We start from the raw sequence: 12,473 nt of genomic DNA, 5'->3' as shown, positions 1-12,473 counted from the left end.
CTTTCCAGGAGGGAGAGGTATGCCAAATTATGATTTGAAAGTTCCTTTTTTTATAATTTGAAGGTTTCTTATTTTTTTTTCTTCTTTTTTTCTTTTTTTTTTCTTTTTCTTTTTTTGTATATTGAGCTTTGCCCAACTTTTGATCTTTCTTTTAACGTTAGGCATGGGACTCTTCTGGGTAGGGCATAAATCTTAGAGTGTAACTCACTTCCTTAGCAACTTATGCTGGCTTCTCTGTTATATATCAAACACTTTTTCCTTCTTCATGAGGGGGGGGGAATATCCAGTTCACAACAGCATTCACTAGAGGGGATCAGTTTAATCATTCGCAGCCTCTCAGCTTCCCACATCTCCCTCACCGAATGCCGAATGCAGCTTCTTCCACCTTCTCTCCCCCCCTTCTCACCACGCCAATAAATCCAATCAACAACTTCCACCTTACAAAGCCAGCATTTCAATCTTTCCCATGTGAGATAAGAATGAAAGGTTATAACACAAATCAATGTCCAGCAAGCATAAATTCCTTCTTTTTAAACTGCGTCAGTGTTACTTTCGGTTTTGATAGTGTTGCCGTTTACACAGACGTTGTATTAAATATCAATCATCTCACCTCCCTTCTTCAAATCTCTCTGCTTTTCCAGCTCCTGTGACTTTTATAATCATTTTCTGTCGTTTGCTCAAAGATTTATGCCCATTAGAAGAGAGATAATTGCTTTTTCCGGCAAACGCCGCTTAGAGCCTCAGAAGAAACCCGCCATTGCTCAGGCGGCCAGCTCCGCCCCCCGAGAACACAGTCCTCATTAGTCTGTTTTTTGTGTTCCTCCCCATCATAGGAAACTGTATTTCCTAACATTTTTTGTACTTGTGCAAAAGCCTACGAGTGCCTTTCTCGTGTGTGGATGCTGCCATTTTGGCCATGTAAGGATAAGCACTTGGAGAATGAGTTCACTATTTATTTATTTACTTATTTATTAATATAAGGGAAGTTTTCATTTCTGCGATCCCTTCACCTCTAGTTTGAAGTGATACAATCCAAGTAAAAATTTACCTCATTAAGTTAAACTAGACTGGGCTGTGTAACTATATCAGGTCTAATGAGCTGGTTACGTATGGCAGACTTTGATTTAAAAGCTTTTCCAGTGTATATAAATACAACTTTTGGGGACAAACTGTTGTTTGCTAAAAATTTCAGGCATATTGATGTAATGCTGGTAACCATCTGTTCCCACCATTTCTAAATAAAATATAAGGCAGTTGAAACATTCCAGATCCATTGCTCCATATCAGGCTCAGAGAATGTTCCCAGTTTTTGTTTTTTTTATATCAACCTCTACAGATTATATTTTCTGACATAACCACGTTCTTTTCCCTGCAAATCCATCACTAATTAGGTTATATTGATATATAATACAGTTGATTTAAAGGCCAACAGACCAACAATAATGAAATTATAAGACTTTGAACTTTTCATTAATGACAATGGATTTTATGCTCCCCCACCCCAGCCTAAACCAAAAAAGTAAAGGTCTTTTTGGGTTTTCTATATTCTGCCTTGGGACATTCTGAATACTTTTGTCTCAAAACGCCATATAGCCCTTTTATTTGTCTGAAGGTATTAACCATTAATTTGATTTTGAAAACTAGGCTGCAAAAGCTGATCATTAAATGATTGAAGGAAAATAGTCCTAACTTGGGGCTTCATGTATTTGCTGGACTGTATTTATAGAACCAATAGATGGTGGCTGTGATTAACCTTTGTTACTGTTAAAAGAGGAGTATGCAACCCAATCATATTTATATTTATTGAGAAGTTCCATTGTGTTCAGTGGGGCTTACCCCCAGGTAAGTGTGCAAAGGACTGCAGCTAATCTAGACTTGACCATTATACTGCGTCCCCAATGATTTTGTCTAAGAGAGAGAAGGTAGAAACACTGTTAGTGCAATCCTTTGGTCCAGCGCCTTGCTTAGGTAAAAGTGCTGGAAATAGGATAGTCATGTGTCCTACTTTGCAGAAGACATTCCTCTATTTGAAGGCATTTCCTCTTTGAAGGGCAGCAGGGGTCTTGAAGTTGCCCATCAACCTGGACAGTGGACTGAGTAGGCACACAGTGAGATGTATTGTATTTCTATTTAAATGTTACTATTTCTAAATTTGCATCTGCATCTACACATTAGCACATGTAAAATGTTATGCAAATTACTGTCCCCTTTTGGGGTGATGCATAAATGGCATCATTTTCTCTCTTTTCCGCTCTCAGTGAAAGCACACTGATTCAATGGGATTACAAAGTCCCCTCATGGCCTCCCCAAAGTGGTTCGTAACAACAATAAAACAATATACAATCCACCGAATAAAAAAGAATGAGTTAAAAGCCAGAAGCCATATATTAAAATCTTAGAAAAGGGGCAGGGAAGAGCTAAACAAAACCAAAAGTGTGGTGTAATAATAAAGTTCTCTATTGAAATGCCAATAGAGGAGAGACCAATTGAGCTTCCGATAGTAGGCTGGGAACTGAAGCTGAAAAGACCTTGTCATGTGTTCCAGGCAACCGAACTACTGATGGCAATGGGACACGAAACAGGACCTCTGAAGATGGCTACAGAGGGTGGGCAAACTCAGGTGGGAGAGAGCAATTCTTCAGATATCTTGGCTCCAAACACTGTAATGAATATCGCAGTGACGGTGGTTTCTGAACTGTTCATACATTTTAGTAATTTTGAATTTAATCATGTGGCATAGGGAACCATGTCAAGAATCCTGGGCTGAAACATGCTTTCTTTAGTTTTAAGCGTATAACATACAAATTTACAAAGCAATGTTCTCATTGTTGTTTTTATCTGGATCAAATATCCTGATCAACTAAAAGACACGTTCTTATATTTGCATAAGTGGATGATAGTTCTTACTTCCACATGATTGAGATGCTTCCAGAAGCTGCCAAAATAAATCAAAGTCATCCATTCATGAATCTGTAATAAGGGTCTTAAGTTCAGCTTGCAAAGCAGTCTGAAGGGAAAGGAGGTCTTTGCCAAAGGACCAGCCTTGGTAATAGCCTGCTCCACAGTTCTGAAGCACTCTCTTCCCATATTTTAGAAAATCATTGTATCTCTCTGGCTCGATTCCACTAATAATGAATTGGTCAAGGTCTAGTGGCACAGGGCAGATTCATGCTGTAGAATAAGTAATGTTGTTTCCTTAATGGAGCTAACTAGGCTGCATCATAGATGTAAATGAAATAAAATCCCTAATATTGGCAAAGGGACATGGGAAAATGGGAGGAATTGCTTGGTACGCTTCAGTACTTTAAAATCCTCTAATGGCAAGTAAGTCTAGATGCATTTGTCCTCATCTAGTGCTAATTTTTCCATACAGCAAAGAATCAAATCACTCCTACCATGCAGCTTCCCTATACAAGGCAAAAGAAAGCATTTTTTAAAGGGCTGGATCAAAATGCCTCTCCCTATTTCACCATCCTATTCACAGACGATAAAACGATGGGCCATTTTGATTGATTGATTGATTATTACTGCTTATTTACCACCTTATTTAATAAAAAGCTCATCAAGGCGTTGCACAACAATTTAAAATAATAAAACCTTAAAAGTATAAAAAGAACACTAAAAATAGTAAACAATAAAAGTTTAGAACACCTATTTAATTTAAAAGTCTAAATTAAAAAGAGGTGTCTTAACACCCTTTCTACAAGCCAAGAGAGTAGGGGGCAATCATAGTTATCTATGGCCCTACTGGAGTCCACCAGGAGAAGAGCATTTAGTATGGTGGCTCTTTTTCTTTGCAATTCTCTGCCCCTGGAGGTTAGGCAGGTGTCAACACTGAATTGCTTCTGGCGCCCCCTGAAAACAGCTCTTTTCCAGGAAGCATTCCCTAACTGGTCAGCCATGTTTTTTTTTATTGGCATACTGTTTTAAAATGAACTTTTACTATTTCATTTTTTACTATTTCACCACTCCAGAAACTATTTTGGATATGGTGTGGTATATAAATATTGTAAATAAATGAATGAATATAAAACAGTTCTTGAGAGCATTTGAAAGTTTGGGAGCGACACAGGCAAAAGCCTTTTCAAGAGTGCCCAACCAAAAAGACCCTCTGTCCGCAAGAAGACCTTTCCTGTAGATCTTAATAACTAGACAGGTTCATAACAGGATAGGAGGCCTCTTAGATAACCAGGCCCTAAGCCGCTTAGCGGTGGCGTTCAGGGACGGGGGAGCAAACGTACCGTCCACCACCTGAGCTTTTCCTGGCAGTTTGTGGCTCGATGCCGCTGTATATTTTTTGCCACCATTTCCTCCCTGCTAGAGTTCCCCATGTGATTGATGCTACATTTTAATTTTAAGAGACAAGAATTAGATTATTTTGTCACATCATATGGATTTTTTATTTTAACATGTGCAGTTCAGGATGCCAGAGTTGTGGTTTTAGACAATTTTTAGAAGTCTCCAATGATATAAAAATTGGAAAAGCGATGAATTATGCAATGACATTGAAAAGGAAACAACGAAGTGTGAACCTCTCCAAACCGTTCCGTCGGTACTCATACCTGAAGGAGAATCAGCCAAGAGAGTTCCAAATCCATTTTTAATGACTTACTAGTTTGCAAGAGCTATCCCTGCCATTTTCTGCAAGGCATGCATATATATAAAAGAAGCTGTGAAGTAATGAAAATCACACTGTGTAATTTATTATCCTTGTAATGTTGAAACCTCTGGTTCAGCTGAAAATTATAGAGCTCCACGTGAAGTTCTATAGGTTCATTAAAGTCTAAGCCAATACTGAGGAGTTGAGTAAAAAAAGGTGTTCTAATGACAGTGTTATGTCTAAAGCCCAGCATGAATTATTCAAATCTGCCTTGCTTGATGGCTGCTGCCTTCATAAATGTGGATAGGTAACATGTCATAAGAAAACATATAAAGTCATATAACATGACATAAGAGCATATTTTTTTATAAACCTCCATCATGACCACCACACTCCCTTGTTGTCTTTTTCCTAAAAGAAAAAGAGCAATGTGTTTGAGTTTCTCCTTGCAGGGAAGAAGCTCCAACCTCTTGGTTATTTTGATTGCCCTTTCCTGTATTTCCCCCCAGATCTACCATATTCTATTTCAGATGGGATGATCAGAAATGTACACAGGATTCAATTGTAGCCACAATATGCATATAAATAATGGCATTATAATACTGGCACACTTATTTTCAGTTCCTTCCTTATCATAGGATTTTAACTTTTTACAGTGGCTACAAATTCAGTTGTTTTCACTGAACTATCCACTACAGTCTCAAGAGCTCTTTCATTGTTTACTTGGATTTCCAAAAGGCTTTTGATAAAGTCCCCCACCAAAGACTCTTGAATAAACTTACTAGACATGGAATAAGAGGAGAGGTCCTCTTATAGATCAGTAACTAGTTAAAGAACAGAAAGCAGAGAACAGGAATAAATAGTAATTCTCCTGATGGATGGAAGTAAACAGTGGGGTCCCGCAGGGATCAGTATTGGGACCAATTCTTTTCAACTTGTTCATAAATGATCTGGAATTAGGAGTGAGCAGTGAAGTGGCCAAGTTTGCTGATACCAAATTATTTAAGGTTGTTAAAACACAAAGGGATTGTGAAGAGCTCCAAAGGGATCTCTCCAAGCTGGGAGAGTGGGCATCCAAATGGCAGATGTGGTTCAATGTAAGCAAGTGTAAGGTGATGCACGTTGGGGCAAAAAAAACCAACTTCAAGTATAACCTAATGGGATCTGTGCTGGTGGTGACCGAACAAGAAAGAGATCTTGGGATTGTGGCGGACAGCTCGATGAAAATGTCCACCCAGTGTGTGGCCGCTGTAAAGAAGGCAAACTCCATGTTAGGCATTTTTTAGCTTGGAAAGGGGAGACATGATAGAGGTGTACAAAATTATGCATGGTATTGAGAATATGGACAGGGAGACATTTTTCTCCCTCTCTCAAAATACTAGAACCCAGGGTAACCTATGAAACTGATTGGTGGGAGATCCAGAACAAATAAAAGGAAGTACTTCTTCGTACAGTGCATAGTTAAATTATGGAACTCACTTCCACAAGATGTAGTGATGGCCACCAATCTGGATGGCTTTAAAAGGGGATTGGATAAATTCCTGGAGGCTACGTCTATCAGTGGCTACTAGCCCTGATAATTGCGAGCTATCTTTAGTATTCAAGGCAATAAGCCTGTGTGCACCAGTTGCTGGGGAACATGGGCTGGAGGGTGCTGTTGAACCATCACCTGCTTGTTCATCTCTGGCCGACGGCAGGTTGGCCACTTTGTGAACAGGGTGCTAGACTAGATGGAACCTTGATCTGATCCAGCATGGTACTTCTTATGTTCTTATGTAGAGTCACAGCCTGTTCAGATGCCATTGGTGTATATGTAAAGCTAAAATTCCCACCCTGCATGTGTATCATTTTACATCATCTGATATTCTCATTCCGATTCATTTCTTTGAGTGCTGTCATACAGGCCCTTTCTACACCTAAGGATTATCCCAGGAAAATGGAGGGATTGTCCCTACCTGCTCCCAGGATCCCCTGTGTGTCATTTGCATGCACAGAGATGATCCGGGATGATTCCTGGAAAAAAGGCAGGTGTAGAAACGGCCTTACATACTGTAGCTAAAACAGAAATAGCCAAGATGGGAACTCAAGAGGTTTGCAGATATACTTTTATTTTATTTTTTTATTTTTTGGGGAAAAGACCTCATGGGGGCACCCACACCCACACACAAAGGACCAATGAGGATTTAGTGTGCTCGGTACCTGTAGAATGCTAACTGAGTTTTAAAAAGAAAAGAAGTAAAAACCAGATGGGAGGAGTTATAGAATAGAGTGGATAGAAAGGGAGGACAGAGGAATAGACATATACATAGAAGAGGGCAATGTCATTGTCTGATTAGGTCATTTTGTGATTCACACTTAGAAGCTATTTTTAAACATCCCTAAGGATAGAAATTAGAACTGCCCATACAAATCAATGGAAAAATCCAGGATTTTAAGGAGGTTATAGTTAGGCACTACTGTGTCCATCCCTACCTTTACCCTGAAAAGAAAAGAAAAAATCACCCCAATGAGTACTGAGAATGTTCAGTGGGCATGGCTGCTGACTGACTGTTGAAGGGAACCCCTCCCAAAATAACTTGGTGGAGGGGGGGGTGGAATTTGAATGGAGTGTGTTCAACAACAAAGAAAGAAAGAAAGAAAGAAAGAAAGAAAGAAAGAAAGAAAGAAAGAAACTAACTAACTAACTAACTATATGTGTGGAGGGGCACATCCCAAAACAGCCCAGTGAGGACCGAATATGCCCGGTAGCCACAGAATGCTAATTGACTAGTTTTTGTTGGTGGGGGAGAAAATCGTAATTGAAGGGGAATGGAATGGAGTGTTCTGGAAAAGGGCATAGCTGGAACTCAGAAGAGGAGAACTGCACTTTGCACTTGTTCCCAATATAAACAAAGCAAACTAAAAAGAAATAAAATGCTATTTTGAAAAGCAACAACAACAAAAGCAACACAGTGCTATTAGAAGTGTAAAAGCTGGCTTTGGAATGGCAGACGAAGTGCCAGTTGCCTAGTTATTAATTGCTACTCTTACATTTTAGACAAGAGAAACACTCCTGTGCCAACCTAATGCATGCAATTTTGCTTTTAACAAAAAGTATTAGCAAAAGGCAAGCCTTGCAAAACAAGCAATTTTGACCTTACTTTATGTAAGCGTTGCTTTCCGCTCCCATTCCTGTTTGCATCACATCATGTGTAGCTGTAGAAGGCAGAAATTCTACTTCCCTTTTCCTGTCCTTAACCATAAACATCAATGTCCACATTTTGTATTGCCTCTAAGAGTTATGTTATGATGAAAGATTATTAGGAGAATTAGCTCTTTTTGTTAGTTTGCTCACTGTATATATCTTGTGTGTATTATCTGTAGAGTCCACTCAACCTTTCTAAGCGTTAGATGTGCAATTTTTAGTAAGAGCGAATTTTCAGAGGTTGGAATTCAAATTTAACTTGACTGATTAAAGTATTCAATTTTATTTCCTCTATATGTATCAGATAAAATAGTGGATAAAAATATTAATATATTTCCACTAGTCATATGTGGATAGAGTTAATGTCATCAAATAAATAAATGGTAATGCATTCATCTAATCTTATTCGTTTCTTATCATTTGACTGTGATAATTGAAATAGATAGTATGGCTGGTCTCTAGCCACTGCATTTTGTCAATCTAAGGATGCCTGTATATGAATAAACTTGTACTGGCATTACTTATCCAAAATCGATGATTCTGTTCTTCCAGTTCCCAAGGAAGCTTTCATAAAAGCCTTTAACTAACCAGAAGTACTCTTAGAATCACATAAATGGAATCCCCTTACCATTCCACTATATTCCCTGCTAGGCAATATGGAAAAGTTAAAAAGTATGCAACAAAACGAAGGAGCAGTTGTATGGTTGGTTGAAATGTATTTGAAAGGAGCATAAAGATGATTTTTTTACAAAGCTCTCCTTCCTATAATGTTAAACCAGTATGGCTCCAATGTAGTTGCTCAACAACTTTAGGGTGGTGGTATGCTAAATCAATATGCTGAGAATGTTTAAATGCACAAGTGGAAAACGTTGACAGTTTGTGACAGTCTATGGAAATGTAGGACAGATGGAATTTTTGATTGTTACAATCTGCTGAATGGGACGTTCCACGAATTTATACATAGGGGCTGTCAGCACCAGCACCTCATTTTATTTTTCTTTCTCACTGTTCCTAAAGTAAATGGTATGTTCCATATACAAGCACTTATCCTCTGGGAATTGCAAGCTCTGGTCTTCTGTTTTATTATCTTAACAACCACAGAATTTAGGAAATTGCATTTGAAGCAACCAGAACTACCTGCATTGAAGTTAATGCAGTGTGCCACAGGGCAGGGTGCTTTGAGTCTGGATTGTGAAGAAGCCAGGTATCTAAAACTAAATTAGGCAAAGTGTCTGGCAGGTTTGAATAAATGCCATAGCATACATTTACCGTATGCTATTGCATTTATTCAAATCTTCTGCCAGACACTTTGCTTAATTTTGTCTAAAATACCAGGCTTCTTCATTTACTGTGGTAGTGAAGATTTTATTTTATTGATAGCGAAGAAGGAGCAGTGAATAACAGACAAAAACACAAATAATCCAGAGCAAAAGTTTGCATTTTAAAGAAGTACAAGGTTTTGCAAAGAAAACCTGTAAGTAGACCAAAAGCTGAGGCAGACTACAGAATGTGGTGTGGTCTCTGCCCTCTCCTCTCATGAATATCAGTAGCGGTTCGTGTAAAAATTTGCTCGTTTTAGCTTGTATATCTGAAGGCAGGGACTATGTCATTATTAAGCTTTCTAAGATGGTCTGGGAGATGATTTTTTGGCTAAAGAGCAGGGCAAACATGCTTTAAACAAATAAATAGGAATACTGCCTCTGACATTGGAGGTAGCATATAGCCATCAGAACTAGTAGTTGCTGATATCCTTATCCTCCATGAATTTGTCTAATCCCCCTTTAAAGCCACTCAAATTGGTGGCCATCTATACATTTTGAGGTAGAAAATTCCATAGTTCAACTATGCACTGTGCAAAGAAATATTTCCTTTGAAGTGTCCTGAATCTCCCATCAATCAGCTTCATGGGATGACTTGAGACCAGATGTTGTAACCTTTTAGGAGAGCTGCTCCAACCTGTTGATTATTTTAGAACTATAAGCTTGAGAAGGGGTCTTGAAGGTGACCATCAACTTTCGACAGCAGACTGAGGCAGCACACAGATCATGGTCTTCCCCACGATGGGGAGATGTATTGTATTGTAGTTTTATTTTAAATGAGGGTAATTATTTATGAATTTGCATCTATATCTGTATAGTAGCATATGCAAATGTTATACAAATTACTATTCTCTTTTGTCCTCCTTTTTGGTTATGTATTTCCTATTTTGGGGGGCTGTGTAAGTGGCCATTCTTTCTAACTAACTTTTTTTGAGGGGGTGACATAAAGGCTTCTACTTTACCGTTTTCAGACAAATGTCTAGTGAACAATGAAAATGTAATTGTGGGACATTTATTGAAAAATTCCTCTAATACATGTTGAGTACTGGGAGAAACTGCATGCATTAATAAATGAGATTAAATGAGAACCTAAAAGGCACTAGAGATTCTGATTGTTATCGTCTAAAATTATCTTGTAAAAATTATAAATACAGGGAGATGGAGATGAGTAACATGATTAGAAAAAATGTACAAAATTAGGATATTAAGCATTATAGAGTATGAATGGACTGTTATGTATTTAACGTTCAAGATACCCTTGAGGATCAGATAAATAATTTCAAAAGAAATCTTGATTCTGATTTTTCAAATTACTGCAGTGGAGCTAATTTTGTTTAATACCGATGGGAATCAAACTGGGAAGCCTGCCCCTTCCTGTCATTCTTGGGCTAGCTTTTTCAAATCACTCTGATAGTGAAAATACGATCCTTTGTACTATCCAACCCCCTTTACCAAAGGTTTTTATTTCTTGTTCAGATTTACATCTTTTTATATCTCCAGCTCAGAGCAGATTTCAACATATATTGTACCACACCACATGAAAATAGAGGGTATATATTAGCCTCAGCTAGGCCCTTTTTCCAGTGAAGTGTTCTGCCCTCAGAATTACATAGCACTCCTGTCACTCATTGCTGCCCTGCCACAGGCCCTTGAAGTACTACTCAGTATCAGGCACCATTTCTACAAGTCTTCAACCCACAAATGCTGTAAGGTGATTTAGGCTGAGAGAGTGACTGGTCGAGGGTCACCCAGTGAGCTTGATGGCTGAATGGAGATCTGAACCTCGGTCTCTCTAGTCACAGTTATATAGTCTACCACAGGTTTCCCAGGCACATTAGTGCAGATAGTTTAATGCTAACCCTACTGTATAGGTGGGATCAGGCTGCTCAAGTAAGGATAGTACCATTCTCTGTAATCAGGGAAGAGATATTTTTCCTCATTCCTTGCTATTTGTTCCTGCGTGTTAGGAAAGGTAACCAATTCCTCGCTTTTCCCAATAAGCCATAAGACTTTTACTGTTGTGCCGTGAATAGAGGTGAAGAGCAGGGGACTAATATTGTATCGCTGTGCCGTGTTCTTAGTTTAATTGTTGATAGTTATAATCACATACAAATGATGTATTTTTATCATGTTGTGTACTGTCTTTGGCTCTCTTGTAATAAAGAATAGTAAATATTAATAATAGAAGCAGTTAGAGGTGTAAGGCAGAACTTACAGAGCTCAAGAAAAAATTATTCATGGAGAGGAAGGAAGACATGAATCTATTTCTTCAGAGCTGCAGCTAGTGGAAGGAGAGAATGCAGAGCACAAAAGTCTTTTTTTCTAAGCCAGGTCTCTGTTGCAAAAACACCCTTTACACCATCATTCAAGGGTATATACAAACCCACCTACATCACTCAATATGTTGACACAATCTGCAACCATCCTGTACCACAAGTACATAGGCTTTCTCTAATAAAATTTTATTGCCATCAGTGCACACACAAGACCTCCTCCATTGCTTTCAGAGGGCCAGTCTGGATGTTCAGAAGCCCACCCCACCCCCGCAAAAAAGAAAATGGAGCCACACCTATGCAGAAAAGACAGGTTGTGGTGTGTATACAACAAAACGGCTTTAAAACCCCTTATTCTGGTCTTGGGACAATGCCTTGATACCATCTTAACTGTGCCTAAGCTGCCCTGTCATAGAGGACAAGCGATTTGGAGCAGCCAGTAGTTCTGCTCCCAAGAAAGCTGACGAAGATCCCCCTTGATGTTGGCAGTTGACCTGTCACAGAACATCATAGAGAGAGGGAATTCAGAAGTGGAGCACTAATCAGTCATGCCAGTCAGGATATCCTGGGACACACCACCAGTAAGTCCTACTGAATGCACTGGGGGTTACTTCCTCTGCTCCTTCCACCATTTGCCTTGCACATTCTCCAGGATAGTTGTGGTAAGGAGCACGCAGAGATAATTTCCACAGGAGAGCATCTGATCTGATTACAGTTGCATTCCCAGAGCCCATGCAAAGGCGCACACTCGTGTCCGCCTCTTGCCGATGTCCTCTTTAGACTACCAGTTTGTTACTAGAAGAGATCGGTGTTACGTGTGGGGGAGGAATAATAGGAGAGATCTTGCTAAGCGATGACAAGCGAGAGCGTGACTATCAGCAACCTAATTCCCCCAGCCGCCACCCCGCACGCGCATGCGCATTCTGTACAAGTCTGTCGAAGTATCACATATACCGGTTTGCGCCTGGATGAGCGAGAAGAGGGGTGACCACGTGGCTGTCTGATTGGCTGCTCTCTTTTTTTCCTTTCTTGCTTCTGGTTGGCTAAGTGGGAAACGTTACGTTTCTTCGTTCTTCTGATTGGTCCGTCTCCCTCCT

The sequence above is a fragment of the Elgaria multicarinata genome, chromosome 5, assembly GCF_023053635.1.
Source record: "Elgaria multicarinata webbii isolate HBS135686 ecotype San Diego chromosome 5, rElgMul1.1.pri, whole genome shotgun sequence".
Classification (NCBI taxonomy): domain Eukaryota; kingdom Metazoa; phylum Chordata; class Lepidosauria; order Squamata; family Anguidae; genus Elgaria; species Elgaria multicarinata.
This window is presented reverse-complemented; position numbering follows the sequence as displayed.